Below are 16,757 nucleotides of genomic sequence, written 5' to 3' on the forward strand. Positions count from 1 at the left end.
CTGTTCAAATAAAAGGATTAATATATATATATACGCACACACTGATCAGCCAAAACATGTAATCCACTGTTGTGTGAAATGAATAACAATCATTTGTTACAGTGAAATGTTCTGCAAGGAAACCTTGGGACCTGGCTTTCATGTGGATGCCACTTAATGTGCTCCACCCACCCAAACACTGTTGTAGACCAAGTAAACCCCCTCATGGCAATAACAGTCCCTAATGGCAGTATCCATTGAGTCCTGTGGGTTGCAAGGTGGGGTACCAGCACGACTGGGATCCAGGGAATTTGGGCCAGGTCAGGAGGGTTTGGAGACCTTGAGCTCTTGTCACAATCCGCGGGCCATTCCTGAGCATGTTTTGCAGTGTGACATAGTGCACTGTCCAGCTGGGGGGCATGGCCACTGGAGAGTGCCGGTGCCATGAGGGAGGAACTTAGTCTGTGTTGGTGTTTGTACTGGGAGGAAAATGTAAAGCATATTGCATGGTGGCTTCACCTTCACCACCATCGGTGCGTGTGCTTAAAGGACTACTTAACCCATTTTCAGCCAACTTTGTATCATAACAACGTGGGTAGCATGTGTGAATGAACTGTGGCAAACTCCCCTCCATCATCCCAGGGCCCAGATCTCCTTGCTCACCTCTCAGCTCACAACCGCTGCATGATGCATTACAAGTTACCCTTGTGAAGAGAGTCTCGAAGAAACAGAAGGTAGGAAGCAAGAGAGGAGGCACAGGAAGTGAAGGGAGTGAGCGGGGAGGTAGCGATGGAGGCAGGGAGGGAGGGGAAGCTCGATGCCTGAAGCAGATGGTAAATAAAACAATGGGGGAGCTGTGACATGATGGGATTCCCCTACATTCCCCTGTTTGGCTGAGACAGAGAGGCCAGCAGTGACATACACACAGCCTGCTTGTCATGTGCAAGAATGAGAACCAAGGGGCAAACATGTTTGTGTCTGTACACAGAGGCTGTATTGTGACAGGATGTTTATGAAGCAGTAAATAAAATAAAATCTCCTGCTAGATGAAATTCAGCAGCACAACCGTTTTCACTGCAGAGGAGATTCTTTGCTTTTGTGGTTTTGAACGGATTGGGAACACGTAACTGCTGATGTGATGAGTGACTGCAGTTATGAGCACATTGTGTAACTAGTTGCGCAGTGCAGAGCTGTCTGACCTTACACAACAGACCCAAATATTTCCACACACACACACACACACACACACACACACACACACACACACACACACACACGCACGCACACACATTCAGGCATGTTTTCAGCCACAGTACTCCCACTGTAGTAATGGGGTCACAGGGAGCTTGCTGAGAGCTCTGCCGCTCTCCTTTGTCTGTTTGCCTTCAGGCCCGATGGTCTCTCTTCCTTTTTATGCAGCCTCAGGTGTCGGTCAGTCTGTCTATCTGGTTATTAGTGATGGGCAAAAATCAACAAACAAATCTTTTTGAATGACTCTTTTTAGTGTCTGGTATGTATCAGGTCAGCCGGTCAAACATCCGAGTGCTCATGAATCTCTGAATTTTCCCAATCACTGTCATTGAAGAGTACCGCTCACTGTGCCTGCTACAGTGAGTGAACAAGAAGTGATTAGATAAGACTCAAGTCAAGATCTTGCCAGCCAAGGCCAGTGGTGCATTGACATGCTCCTTGGATGGTGATTCTTATGACTTCATTCCAGACACACCAAACCTGCATCAAAGGACTAGTGGCGATGAAGGCTGACCGTTGCATCGCCTCACGCCACCTGTGTTTTGGCCAAAAAGTTGCTCATGAATGCACTGCAAAGAGTAGTCTGTATTCATCATTTAAAAAGGAAACTGGAAGACTGACTGGAAAAATAGACTGAAAATAAAGATTCAAGACACCAGTTAAAGATGCTAGTTAACCTAACAATAAAGCAAGTATGCATGTATGGTTACATGGAGTTTCAGTTACAGGCCTCATGACTGTACAGCAGACAGTATCCTGCATAACCTCAGCAGTCCCTCCATCTGACATCAGACAAAACCCATTATGTTCTATACAGTAAGCTGTCCTGCTGTGCTCCCCAAGCCCATCAGAGTCTCTCTCTCTGTCTCTCTCTCTGTCTCGCTCTCTGTCTCTGTCTCACACACACACACACACACACATGCACACACACACACACACGCACACACGCACGCACAAATTACAGGCAGGCCCATGAATCCTGCAGCGCTGTAGAAAATTCACTTTGTGTGTGTGTGTGTGTGTGTGTGTGTGTGTATGGGCGTGCGTGCCTGCACCCTCATATCCTCGTCATGTTTAATTACTAAATTCAGCTTGATCTGTTATTCTACTCTACTCACGCAAGGAGCACACGCACACACACGCACACACACACACACACACACACACACACACTGCAAATAAATAAATAGGAGAGTCTTATTTCTAGGGTTAGGTCCTTCATTTTTACCCATCCATCCGTAGCTGTTATCCTCTGCAGGGTTGCAGTTATTTTTACTTCCAACTGTACCTACTGGCTTCTTGCTAAAATGCTAAGCTCTCCGACCAATTAGGTTGCATGTCAGCAAATTACAGAAATACTCTAACATTTCTCTTTTAAATGCCCTTACTAGTGTATCTGATTGCCAGATACAGTTGTATTTAAACAATTATTACATCATTATATCAATACGTGTTGTTGTCAATCTGCTCAGTCTTTTTGCTTGTGAAGAGGATGTAGAGATGTTGTAAAATTTACAAAATAATGGACCTAGCCATTGTGATGTTACCCATTATTTTGTGGACTCTCATTTTGAAGCCATGGGGTCTAGTTTCCTGGCGCAGCGCAGGGTGGCGCAGGGTGGCAAACCCCACGCAGAGCTAGTTTCGAGCAGCGCAACCTGAGGCACACTCAGTTTGGTAGTTTGGCAGACCGAGGTGCGCTGAGATGGGTGTGGCGGCGCAGCAGGGGGAGGTGTCGACAGATCCAGCTTGGCGCAGTGACAGTTTCGTGCCAAAAGGCTTCGCCGAAGGTGCGCTAAAAGCTCGCCAGCTGAAACCAGGTCTACTGTCAGCGCAGGCGGAGCGCAGCCGGTGTAAGCCGAAGTTTGGCTGACCGGCGGACAGTGCGCACACGTCACCAAAACCTCACAGGCAGGTTTCCAGAATATCAGGCACATTAACGATGCAATAAATACCCAAAAAAACACTATTCAATGCAACTATCTGCAATCAGCACATAAATGTATCTCTATATCGACTGTCCCGTCACATCTGATGTCAGATCAAAGGGGATTGGCACCGTTTGGCACGTTTGGCACGCGTAATGGAAACCCAACCTGATTTGATTAACACAGCTGCAAACTAATGAGTTCACATCCCTCTCAGCCAACCACAAACAGCCACAGCATCAGATAGGGAGTATATATTCAGCATCTGTCATCTTAGAAAAGTCAAAAGAAAAGAAACAGAGTGAGACTGCGAGAGAGAAAGAGAGAGCGCGCGCGCACGAGAGAAACGCAACATTGATTTACAATTGTGGTGACCTCCTCCCAGGCTACCTTTGCATCATCAGCCCGTGGAGGTCTGCTCGCAGTTCCGTATATTCGGACACTGCGAGCTTGGACCTCCCGGACCAAAACATCAGTTTCCTCCTGGGAGAAGTTTGGCCGTCTGACGCTGCTGCTCTCTTCTGCCATGGCGAATTGAGTAAACTGTCATTACGCCTTCGCGCGGCGCATTTAAGAGCAAGGAGAGGGGCTCATTTGATTGGTGTGATGTGTGTAAAACCCACTCCACGCCTTCTCTCCTCCCTCTTTCCGACTTGCACAGTTAGGAGGGAAGGAGGTGGGAAAGAGGAGTAGCTGCGCCAGGTGCACGGTGTGCCAAACTTGCAAAATCTGCCTGGCCACACCCAGTTGGCAAAGCGCAGGTGCGCTGTGCCTCCGCCTCGCCCGGTCTGCGTAACTAGAGGCCCTTGAGTTTGGCATTCTGGCCATCTTGGCCACATCTTGGATTTTTGGAGCCTGAAGTGACCATAATTGGACAAGAGGCGGAGATTACCCAAATGCTAACTGCTAGCTTGGTTAGCATAGTGCATTTACAGATATGGTTAACTGTGATAATACTAAACATGCTTAAAACCATTAAAACAAGATGTATTAAGTGGAAAAAAAATGAATATTCAACTCCGTAGGGTCTTTCAATATAACCAGATGCCAAACAAGACTTTTTTAAGTCACCATAATGTTAAAATGAGCTTTCATAAAGTGAAACACAACGAAAACAAACAGCTACAGCTAAGCCTATACTCAATGTACAATGTATCCTCATTCAACAGTTTGTATGATATCCTGCAAATTAGCATTCCACAAATGATGTTACTGCTTAACTTAAAGTTATGTACTGTGATTAGGATTGGGTAAAGAAACAAAGTGATGACGTACCCTAAAATGACTCAATATCACAAATAACAATTTGCCTCAGAGGGCTTTACAGCATACGACATCCCTCTTTCCTTTGGACCCTCACAGCGGATAAGGAAAAACTCCCCCCCAAAAAAACTTTAACAAAAAAAAAAAAAAAAAAATGAAATTATCACACTTCAGCTCATTGCTCACGTGATCGCAGTCTTTCCAAATATGTGGGTTGTATGTATTGCTGGCTTATGATAATTTTGGTCCATTACTTTTTGTAGGAAAATGTCCAAACAGTGCATGAGAAAAGCAAGACTATGTGAATTGGGAGTTATGGGGAAATTAGCTATAGAGACCAAAATTGTTTTTTGTACCAGACTGTAAACATGTTTATTTCTGTTATAAGTTTGGGCATTGTAACATGGGGGTCTGTGGGGATCATGGCCTTAAGTGGTCATTCAAGAAAATTTTAGTTTTTGGCACTTCAGCATTGGCTTCATTTTTCGTATCCAGTTTCACTCCGAAGTCTGATTTCCCGCACAAGACACTGACATAAAAAGCCATACTTTCACGTCAGCAGTTATTGCTTAATGGTACCCGGTGGCATCAGGGGGAAACGCAGCAGGGCAACAACGTAAAGTCAAGGTGGCAGAAATCCGAGTAGGGTGGGCAGAAGGGGTGGTGGATGGGTTCAACAACCACCAACTTTCACCCGGGAGGTCAGTGTTTGCTTCCCATAAGACTGTAAAGCCAAACTGTTTTTTCTTCGGAAACCGAACCACAGGCTTTTGTTGTTAAACGAAAAAAACATTCCAGAACATCAACAACCAACGCACCCAGGGTACCTTACACATCATATCTTGACATGGAAAGTCCATGACCAAATGTCAATATGTGACAAGGTCAGAGTGATTGTGTGTGTGTTGATTTTTCAGCTCCAAAGGGTGCTGCTTGGGTTTCTTTAAAGCAAAACAACAGATAAGTACACTGAACAAAAATATTAACACAACACTTTTGTTTTTGCTCCCATTTTTCATGAGCTGAACTCAAAGATCTAAAACATTTTCTATACACACAAAAGACCATTTCCCTCAAATATTGTTCACAAATCTGTCTAAATCTGTGTTAGTGAGCACTTCTCCTTTGCCGAGATAATCCATCCCACCTCACAGGTGTGGCATATCAAGATGCTGATTAGACAGCATGATTATTGCACAGGTGTGCCTTAGGCTGGCCACAATAAAAGGCCACTCTAAAATGTTCAGTTTTATCACACAGCACAATGCCACAGATGTCGCAAGTTTTGAGGGAGCGTGCAATTGGCATGCTGACTGCAGGAATGTCCACCAGAGCTGTTGCCCGTGAATTGAATGTTCATTTCTCTACCATAAGCCGTCTCCAAAGGCGTTTCAGACAATTTGGCAGTACATCCAACCGGCCTCACAACCGCAGACCACGTGTAACCACACCAGCCCAGGACCTCCACATCCAGCATGTTCACCTCCAAGATCGGACGACGAGCATGCAGATGAGCTTCCCTGAGATGGTTTCTGACAGTTTGTGCAGAAATTCTTTGGTTATGCAAACCGATTTTTGCAGCAGCTGTCCGGGTAGCTGGTCTCAGACGATCTTGAGGGAGCGTGCAATTGACATGCTGACTGCAGGAATGTCCACCAGAGCTGTTGCCCGTGAATTGAATGTTCATTTCTCTACCATAAGCTGTCTCCAAAGGCATTTCAGACAATTTGATAGTACATCCAACCGGCCTCACAACTGCAGACCACGTGTAACCACACCAGCCCAGGACATCCACATCCAGCATGTTCACCTCCAAGATCATCTGAGACCAGCTACCCGGACAGCTGCTGCAAAAATCGGTTTGCATAACCAAAGAATTTCTGCACAAACTGTGCAATAATAATGCAATAATCATGCTGTCTAATCAGCATCTTGATATGCCACACCTGTCAGGTGGGATGGATTATCTCGGCAAAGGAGAAGTGCTCACTAACACAGATTTAGACAGATTTGTGAACAATATTTGTGAGGAAATGGTCTTTTGTGTGTATAGAAAATGTTTTAGATCTTTGAGTTCAGCTCATGAAAAATGGGAGCAAAAACAAAAGTGTTTATATTTTTGTTCAGTATAGCTACTGTTATACTTTAACATTTCTGCTGTGCATCCTCTCATCATGTCTTTATTCTTCCTTCTCTATGTCCCTATACACACCATAAACAGCAACAAAAAAAGCTCACCAAATTGCTTTCAGTACAAGTCAAAAATATCCATGAACCATGAAACAAGATGCTGCCCTTCATTTTTCTATTTATATCTATTAAATGTTAAAGTTCTGTTGTGGCCCTGTGTTGTACATTGCACATTTTGCACACATTTTCAGGGATTTGATTCTCACTGACCCATAAATAATGACAGCAACAAAGGGATATCCACCAACAGGACAGAGCACACACACACACGTACGCACGCGTGCGCACACACACACACACACACACACACACACACACACACACCAGGAGAGCATCATCATGGGCTATATATAAATAAAGCACAGACCCATATACACGTAAATACACACCACTCTGCTGGCCATGACTTGAACATAACATGCAATACCATATATATATATATAGTTGATGCAGCCATCTCACAGATGCACATACATGCACCTACATTCTTGATGTGACATACATGTATGGCTGTGGCACACATGTCACACGCAATGCCCTGAACTCTGTGCCCTCCTGTTTGCAGCAGGGCAGAAACAGTAGAGCCCTCCTTTTAGCACTGAGTGACTGTGTCACACTGATGAATAAAAACTCTGAAGATACGCATCCCTTCGAACATGTAAAGGTTGTAAATGTGACCAAATAAATAGCACTGAACTGTTGGTGATGGTGTAGCCGGTGTTCTATGGGTCTGACAAGCAAGCACCAAAAAGATTAGAGGTTTGATTTCTATTATTTTATGTTATATTCATTTGGGCCCTGGTATAGTAAAGTTTTGTGTTTATCATGGGAAAAAGATTTCAGTAGACATGAGCATATACTCAGTTTTAGCTGAACTATACGGGCATATACATGATCTTAGCTGAGATAGCCGTGGGTGATTTTCAATTATTTATTAATGATGAAGTTCATCATTTGCTTTGTCTACATTTGAGCCATTAACTCCCTGTTCATGGTTGTTTACTTTTGTCCTGAATTGTGAAGTACTTTGTTGAGCTTGTTCAACATGAGCGCCATCGATAAATCATTGATCATCCTTCTGATGTTTAATAATAATCATGATAGAGATTTTACCACAATGATGGTTTGCAGAGATGTGATGAATAAGTAGTGCAGATGCTACAGATAGCCACAGCCATGCATGATGACAGCTGCTCTGACACCGTTTGAGAACCTTACTAATGCAACGCAGTTGGTAAAATTACACTTGTATTTCTTGTATTTCGCAGTTCTAATTAGTGTTGACGCAGGCACAAGTATTGATAAGCAAATAGCTTGTTTCTACATCCCTTTATGGCTACCTATGGGAGTAGAATTAAGGCTCATGCGTGTGCAGCCAGCTCCACAATGATGGTAATGTACACCGACCAGCCAAAACATTAAAGCCACTGACAGGTGAAGTGAATAATTTTGATTATTTTGTTCCAATGCATTGTTCTGCTGGGAAACCTTTAGTTCTGTTATTCAAGTGGATACCACCTGACATGTTCCCCCCACTCAAACACCGTTGCAGACCAAGTACCCCCCCTCATGTCAACAGTACTCCCCAATGGCAGTGGTTAGGTGGTATCTACATGAATGCCAGAACCAAAGGTTTCCCAGCAGAATGATGCAGTGGAACAAAATAATCAAAGTTATTCACTTCACCTTGAACAAATAACCAAGGAAGTCTTGCTGTTTGTAAAAAAATGTAGACAACATTTTCGTATCGACCAAAGTCTTCTTCAGGGTCTGAAGAAGACTTTGGTCGATACGCGTAGGTCTGTCTTGTTGCCTTTGCTCTAATAAAAGTTACTTTATATATATTTTTACCTGAAGACGGAGTGCCTCAGTTTTTTTTTCCTTGGTTGTCTACATTTTTTTACAAACAGCAAGACTTCCTTGGTTTTTTGTTCAATATCAATTCACCTACTTCACTGAAGAGCACCTGTCGAGTCAGAGCCTTGTTTGCCCAAGCAGCGCTTCCTTCCTTCTTTCTTTTTCAATATCCAAGCAGCGCTTCCTTCCTTCTTTCTTTTTCAATATTCACTTCACCTGTCAGTGGTTTTAATGTTTTGGCCAGTCGGTGTATCAAACAGATTTAGAAATCTGACAGGAACTAAACTTGAAACTTATCATATGCTTTCACTTTCAGTCCCTGTCAGAAAGGGCTAACAGCAAGGTAATGCAATATGTTTGGGGAATCACTGAGCTTTCGACTGGATACATGAGACTTGAATTATACTGCACGAGTTATGTGAGAGTTTGTAAATGGATGTTTTAAAATGGTTTTGCAGTTGTTATGGCCCTGACACACCAAGCTGACGGTCAGCTATTGGTAAAAGTTGGGCCATTGGTTAGCGTCTGCTGCCCTCATTGGTGCAGTCCATCCCACACTGTTTGCACTCATCTACGCTGCTAAATTCAGCATGTTGAATCAGCGATGGCACAATGGAGCCATTGGAAAGCGCACACAGTAAATATGCTCTGTTCTTTCAACACTGGATTGTGTTTTTATTATGCTAACTAGCTTCACAGCGTCAAGTTTCCTTTTTTGAATGACGATTACAGATGACTGCTGTTTGCTGGTATGGAGAGGTATGTCTTGTCATATAGGCACAGAATATATGCGCTTGTATGCTGTTGGTTTGGTGTGTTAGTGTGTAACATTTTGGCCGTGATACAGCGACGAGAGGTGATGCAGCAGGGGGGGCTCTCGCAGTCACTAGTTCTCCAACATCAGTTTGGTGTGTCTGGGCCTTTGAACATGGTCCCCAAAGACTTCACCTTATCAACAATGTTAGCCATTTTTGGATTCTTCATTCACTGGAAGCATGTGTGGAAAAATAATGTTTCCTTCACAAATTCAAGGTAACACAGGGTGAGTAATTGCTCATTCAGGGGGTGAGGTATTCCTTTAAAAGAACCGGTCTTCTCATCAGTAGCAAAGGCGGCAGCCGCAGGGGAACTGCCCATTGGTTCGACAGCCCATTGGTCCGACATCCCATTGTTCCGACCATATTAAACCCATTGTTCCTAAGTCCGTTCTGAAATCATCATGATGCCCTGTGGTTAAGGTCTGGTTAGGTTTAGGCACAAAAACCACTTGGTTAGGGTCAGGAAAAGATCATGGTGTGGGTTAAAATGAAAAAGAAAGTGACAAACACATAAGCCGTGAGCCTGCTCCGCCTCAAGCCGGTCGCGGCGCACCATACACCTGCCGCGAGCCGTTCAGCACCGCGGACAGTTGGACTAATGGGATGTCGAACCAATGGGCTGTCGAACCAATGACATGGACCCCAGCCGCAGGTGGTTTGGCTATTTCTAATGTTACATCAACAGGCTCTTTGCTGCTAGGATTGGCACTAACATTAGCTTGCTGCTCCCTGACTGCATTTAGTAGCATAGGGTTTGACTATCGAAGCTCTGCTGTGGTCATATTCTCTGTGTTGCCATTTTGGAGACAGGCCAACATTATTCTCATGTAACGTTAGCCGCCAACAGAGAGAAGCAAGCAGGTGAGAACAGAAACTAGTGAGCGTCACATAGTGCTCCCAGTGCCCCCTGGGTAATGCGGTTTATTTAAGGTAATGATGAATCTCCCAGAGAACCTGACAGGAGAGGGCAGAAACAGTACCAGTAGCTTTTTAGAAGTTTTAGTTTGCAAGATAACGTCAGGGACGCTTCCAGTCACCTCTCTGACTGGAACTGTGAGTCACTCTTCAGGATGAAAAAAATCAACTCACCAGTTTGTAAACTCTCCTGCTACTTCTGCTAGCTAGCCAGGTTGAGGTTTTCAAATGTAAACAGCAAGGAAAAGATGGAGAAGATTGGGCACCAGCTGAACAAGCATCCTGCTAGCCATTGTACAGGCTTTGGAAAATAGACTGGGTGACCTCTGTGCCGTGTTACTTTTTAATGGGACATCAGGAACTGTAATATCCTCTGTTTTGCTAAACTTGGCAAAATCCTGGAACAGTAGCACAAGGTTACGATGGGCCCCAGTGCATACTGTTATGATGGGCCCTAGTGCACACTATCATGCACATATAGTCTGGTTACATGATCAAACACTTGACTTTGGATGACATCAACATAAATATTATCCAGCAATCATCATTGCATATATGTATATAACAAAAAATACCACAGAAAATAAGAAATTAAGAAATTATTGATTTAATTTAACAATATTAATAGTTGATTTATAGTGACAGAATGACCATATGATTTTGTTACAGATGCTACTGAGTATTTTCCAAAATAAGAAAAAAGAAACATGACAGAGATGGGTTTGCCTTTTTCAAGGACATATAGCAAATGGCGCTGTTTTTAATTTAATGAGAGTTCTCCTTTAATCACAGGCATATTTTCAACGTGGCAATCACTGATATGCACCTGTTCTCCACCCAACATATTGTTGGAGGGCCCACTCTCTCTATGGGCCCCCCATCTCATGTGTACCAGTGCAGAGCACCAGTGCAACTGCACTGCCTGCACTCTCTATATGTGTGCCCCTGTCCTAGACAGCGCCATTCAATCAGGAGGTTCTTTTATTATATGTTTATCTGACAGAGCACAGGATTCTGGTGAGAGAAGGAGAGGAGGCGTGTGCTTTACGGTGAATAAGGAGTGGTGTGACGGTGGGAATGTGAGGAGCTGCCCATTCTTATAGCGTTTTTTTTTTTTTTTTTTTCCTTGAATTGATAGGATAGTGAAGTGTGAAAGGGAGAGAGAGGGAGTGACATGCAGCAAAAGGCCACAGGCTGGAATCGAACTCGGGCCGCTGCGGCAACAGCCTTGTACATGGGGCGTCTGCTCTACCACTAAGCCACCGATGCCCCGAGCTGCCTGTTCTTGCTGTGAATCACTGCTGTATGCCATTCAGAGGAGGAGCGACCATGCGGCCATTTTGTTAGGGTCGGAAGTGTGGACGTTTAAATCATTCTACAACCAGAAACCATGGATTACCAGAACCACCTGGAAACATAGACAATTATAAAGCAGCAGCCAACAATGTAAGAAGATGCACAAAGGACTAAATTTTGGTGCACAGGTTAGAAGAGCTGATGGGATTTCACTGGAGCTGTACCTTGTATAATTCCACATGACAAATAAATGATTTATTCATTAATTGAAGAATAAAATGTAGAAGTGTTGGCCCTGAGCACCAGTGAGAACCGGCTCACTGATTGTGCTTTGAAAATGCTACAATGTCAAAAGGCTGTTACAGTCAGACTCTGTAGGATGTTATATGTCTCTGCAATATTCTTTACCTCTCTGAACACCACGGTTCATTTAACACAAGGTTCAGGATACATAACACCCAAATGGAACAAAACATTGTACATATGCCATGTTTCACGTGGCATGTACAGTATACAGTACATTGCATGTGTTCTGTGTGACCTATGAATGCTCCGCCTCCTTCCAACATTGCGTGATCATTTATGTTTTATTATGTGTGATGTCAAGCATAAATGCCTCTATACGTACATACATGCATGCGTGTGTGTGTGTGTGTGTGTGTGTGTGTGTACATTTTCCTGTTTTACCCCAGGCACACAGAATCTCACTGTTGTCAAATCATGTTTGTTTTCTTTCTCTTTACCAATCTCTGTCTCAGTTTTCATCTCTATTTTTACACTTTTCTGCTTATCCAGCTCTCTCTCTCTCTCTCTCTCTCTCTCTCTCTCTCTCTCTCTCTCTCTCTCTCTCTCTCTCTCTCCCTCCATACCTGTCTCTCGCCCCTCCATCCTGTCTCTGTCACTCTGTGTGATTGTCTGGTCTATCAATCCTAATTTGCTTCCTCTTTATTTCTCTCATTATTCCTCTCTCCAGCCTGTCTATATCCCTGTCTCCTCTCGCTCATCTCTCCCTCTTTCTCTCTGAAAAGTGTAACCTACTTATAGCACAGCTGTCTGATGAATAATGGAAGAGAGACAGTTACTATCAGCATCTCCATCAGCAGGATCCCGCCTTTGATCTCCGCTCCTCTCCTCTTCCCTGCTGCCCTTCCTTGCAACTCTTCTCCTAAGTTTCTCCTCACCTCCTTTCTCCTTTCAGTTTCTGTCCTCTGTTTTTTTCTTCTTTCTTCTTTCTTTTGAGGGTTCATACAAAAAAAGTAAGACTTAAGCCCAATTCCGTTTCTTATTTTTACCCCTACCCCTCGTTTTTAAGTACCTCCTTGTGCCTCAGAACAGAGTCACAAGGGAAAGTGGATGAAACCCCCCCCACCCTCTCATGAAATGAAACAACAGTGTTGCTGGACATTGTGAATCAATCAGTGAATCAATTTTATTTATAAAGCCCAATATCACAAATCACAATTTACCTCAGAGGACTTTACAGCATATGACATCCTTCTGTCCTTTGGACCCTCACAACGGATAAGGACGGACCATCCTCTGTAAAACTGTAGATTAGGAGTTTCTGAAATACTCAGACCAGCCCGTCTGGCACCAACAACCAAGCCACCTTCAAAGTCCCTTAATACGCCTGTCTTCCCCATTCTGATGCTTGGTTTGAACTTCAGCGGGTCGTCTTGACCATGTCTACATGCCTAAATGCATTGAGTTGCTGCCACGTGATTGGCTGATTAGCTATTTGCATTAACGAGCAGTTGCACAGGTGAACCTAATGAAGTGGCTGGTGAGTGTATGTAAAAATGTTGAATTATCATGCACAAATCAGCATTAACACTGTAACATGGCTACGGAGACAAAAGCACAATAGTAATTTTGTTTGTTATGCTTAAATAAAGAAAAGAACCATAACACATTAAAATGACATTAAACTAAGATAATACAATAATTATCGTAATATTAAAACCTTTATTAATAAACGAAACTCTTGTTGTTTGTGCAGCTTGTTTGTTTGTCTTGCCGATGATCCCTCATAACACTCTATTTTAAGTTTTTGTAGGGTCATAGTCCTGAAACTTTGCCCTACCCCTCTATTCCAACATGAATTGGGACACCCCTGGATGTGAGCACGTACAACGGAAAGGTAGGGGCTAAGAGGTAGGGGCAAGGATTATGCTGGGATCTGGCCCGAATTTACAAACAAAATTCCTAATGCAATTTTTGAGATTTTGGCTTAACTGGCCTGATGTGAAATACATTTTTTTTTTTTTTTTTAATATTTAACCTTAGCATGTACTGTGGTTGTGTAAAAAATGTACAGTACACCACGTTAATTAACCTACAAATAACACATATAATATACATAGTTCATAACAGTTCGGGAAAGGTTTTTTTTAACCTTTGCTCCAGCTACTAATGGCAACTGGCATGTTATATTTAGGCTACTCGTGGCTTTACTTGTGTGATGAAACCACTGATATGTTTCTCCGTGACATATTAAACCAACAAAGAGATGTTAACTTACTTTGTCATTTATGGGCTTCAAGTGAAAAAATGTAGGCTACTGTGATAATATGATCATTTTGTGTTATCATTATACTGTCCAAATTAATGGTTCCAAAAAATGTGCTTGAAAACTAACAGAGAAAGTTATTTGTTTTCATTCTACATGCATAATCAGTTTATCTGATGTAATGCATAACATCAGATTATCTGATGTCATGCATAACAGTGACACAACACACTGCACTAAATGAGAGAATGTAACCCACACATTTCCTCTTACCCACCCTTTTATACTCCTTCACCCTCCTTATCCTCCTTATCTTCCTCTCTTGTGTGCACTGCCATGGTCTCTGCATTTTCATTTCTGATTGGCTTATTATTTCAATTTCTAGGCTATCTGGTTTCTTTTCATGTTTAATGTCTGGGCAAAATATTTTGTGTTACATTTAATTAAGTGTGCAAATTTAGTTTGCATTTAATATGAGTTGCCATCACCAGGTAACAATCAAAGTTTGGTGTGGAAGCATGGCTGGATTCATATAGCTGGGAGGCCTGGGACAAAAATGAGCTGCTGGTCCCCCATTAACCTCCTGTTTCTTTCCTTCTGACATACCTTTTTTCCACCAAAATTAGTGCATGTATGCAGGTTTTTTTTTTTACTGTAAGCACAGGAAAACATGCTAAAAGTAGGCGATAGACTACTTTCCCATTGCCAGTGGACCAGAGCTGTGTACACTGCTCTGCTACAGATGAGTATGCCTTTCTGTGTGTGTGTGTGTGTGTGTGTGTGTGTGTGTGTGTGTGTGTGTGTTTTGTATTTTATTTTTTATTTATTTTTTTGGTGTGTCATGTTCTACATCACAGACAGACAAGAAAACAGGTTAGTAAACAGTAGATAGCATGGAGGCCAGTGAAAACATTACAATTTATTTTTATATATCTCTTATGTATTCAGTCTGACTTTTAACCTCTGTGGAGACTAATTTGGAGCAATGTTTGAGCGCTGCTCAGGTGGAGATGTGTGGTATTTTGTGGCGGAACATCACTGCACGGCTATAATTAGCACGTTCACCCAGGGTTTGTGTTTCTATCAATGCCGATTGGGGCCAGAGCCAGTAAATACCCATGACTACTGCAGAGATATTTGACCTGAGTGTGAATGCTGATTGTAATCCTTTACCATTAAATACAAAGGCCAGATGTGGGAAAGGGGCTTAAGATACTGAACCCTAAACTGAGTGGGTGTGAATGTTTAACTGAGTAGCAGCTTGCAGCTTGTATGGTAGCCTTGGCCACCTGTGTATGAATATGAATGTGACAAGTAGTATTCAAGTGCTTTGAGTGGTTGGAAGGTGCTACACTAGTGCAAAGTCATACTGGTGGATCAACAGGGTGGCAATAATAGAAACACAGCAGTGTCACTTGCTGGCAGACTGTTTGACTCTATGAATGCTTTTTGGGCTGTTTTGGAACAATAAACTGAAGGTAAGCATGCATTGCTTTAATTACTCTTCTCTCTGCTGTGTAGTGTTGATAACTGATTCGGAGGGTGATGATGAGTATGATGATGATTAGTGCTTTAGGCATGTGAATGGGGAATACAACATTAATGTAAGCCCCACAGCTAAGCAAGTGGGCATTTGTGCCGTTAATGGAGGTCGATATGGCAAACGTATCAGTAATATATGTATGTATTAGGGCTGTCAAGCAATTTAAAAAAATTATCTAATTAATTACATGCTTTGTGATTAATAAATCTAAAGTAATCACATAAACTTCAATTCAAATGAATTTTGGCAGATAATTTTGCCAGTGTCATAAACCTGCTGGATTTTGGACACAACTGTCCCCCTGTCCTCTACTACTAAAACTGGTCTGCAGTCCCTTGCAATCCATTTTGCAAGGGACTTAGTTAAACGGTCACAAGAAGACTTACTCACTTTACATCTGAACACCTGGACCTAGCTTGGACCTAAGGGTTTACTGCTGAATGTTTTGTATTGAGGTGATATTTAGGCTTGAATTACTCCAATGATACTAAAATTCCTTACTGCAGAAATTTCAGGGAACGGTGCTCCTATTAACAGTTCCATCTGGGCGTTTTTTAAATGTAAATGTTCCATTCACAGGGCCAAGCAGCATTAGGTGTGAATGTGAGTGTGAATGGTTGTCTGTCTGTATGTGTCAGCCCTGTGATAGTCTGGCGACCTGTCTAGGGTGTACCTGCCTCTCGCCCAATGTCAGCTGGGATAGGCTCCAGCCCCTGTGACCCCCAACAGGATAAGCGGTTATGAAAAATGAATGAATGGATGAATTTTGACAGCCTAAAAATATATATATATATTTCTTGGAGAGTATTTCTCATAGAGTGTGGTACATAATTTGACACACATTGACTGTAGCACCTAAAGGAGGGATCAAGACGGTGATTTGTAAGTCAGAAGTCTCAAAGTCTTTGCATTCATGTCCCAAGTTAAGACTCACAAATCTTGAGCCCTAAACTCTGAGTTTCTGGTCCTAAACAAAATCATGACGACGAAATGTAATGCCATTTAAGTAACAGAGAAACAATATGAAAATGAGAAAAAATCATTAATGCTTTTCTAAAATTTCAATTTATTTGTTAAACAAGTGCAACTGAACCTAATCAGATTTTTATATCACACAGCATAGGGATGCACAATAGGGGCTTTTTTGTTGATATCCGATATGCCGATATGTAATGACTCATTTGACCGATAATGGATATCGATATATC

This window comes from Epinephelus moara, chromosome 18 (assembly GCF_006386435.1).
Source record: "Epinephelus moara isolate mb chromosome 18, YSFRI_EMoa_1.0, whole genome shotgun sequence".
NCBI classification, from domain to species: Eukaryota; Metazoa; Chordata; class Actinopteri; order Perciformes; family Serranidae; genus Epinephelus; species Epinephelus moara.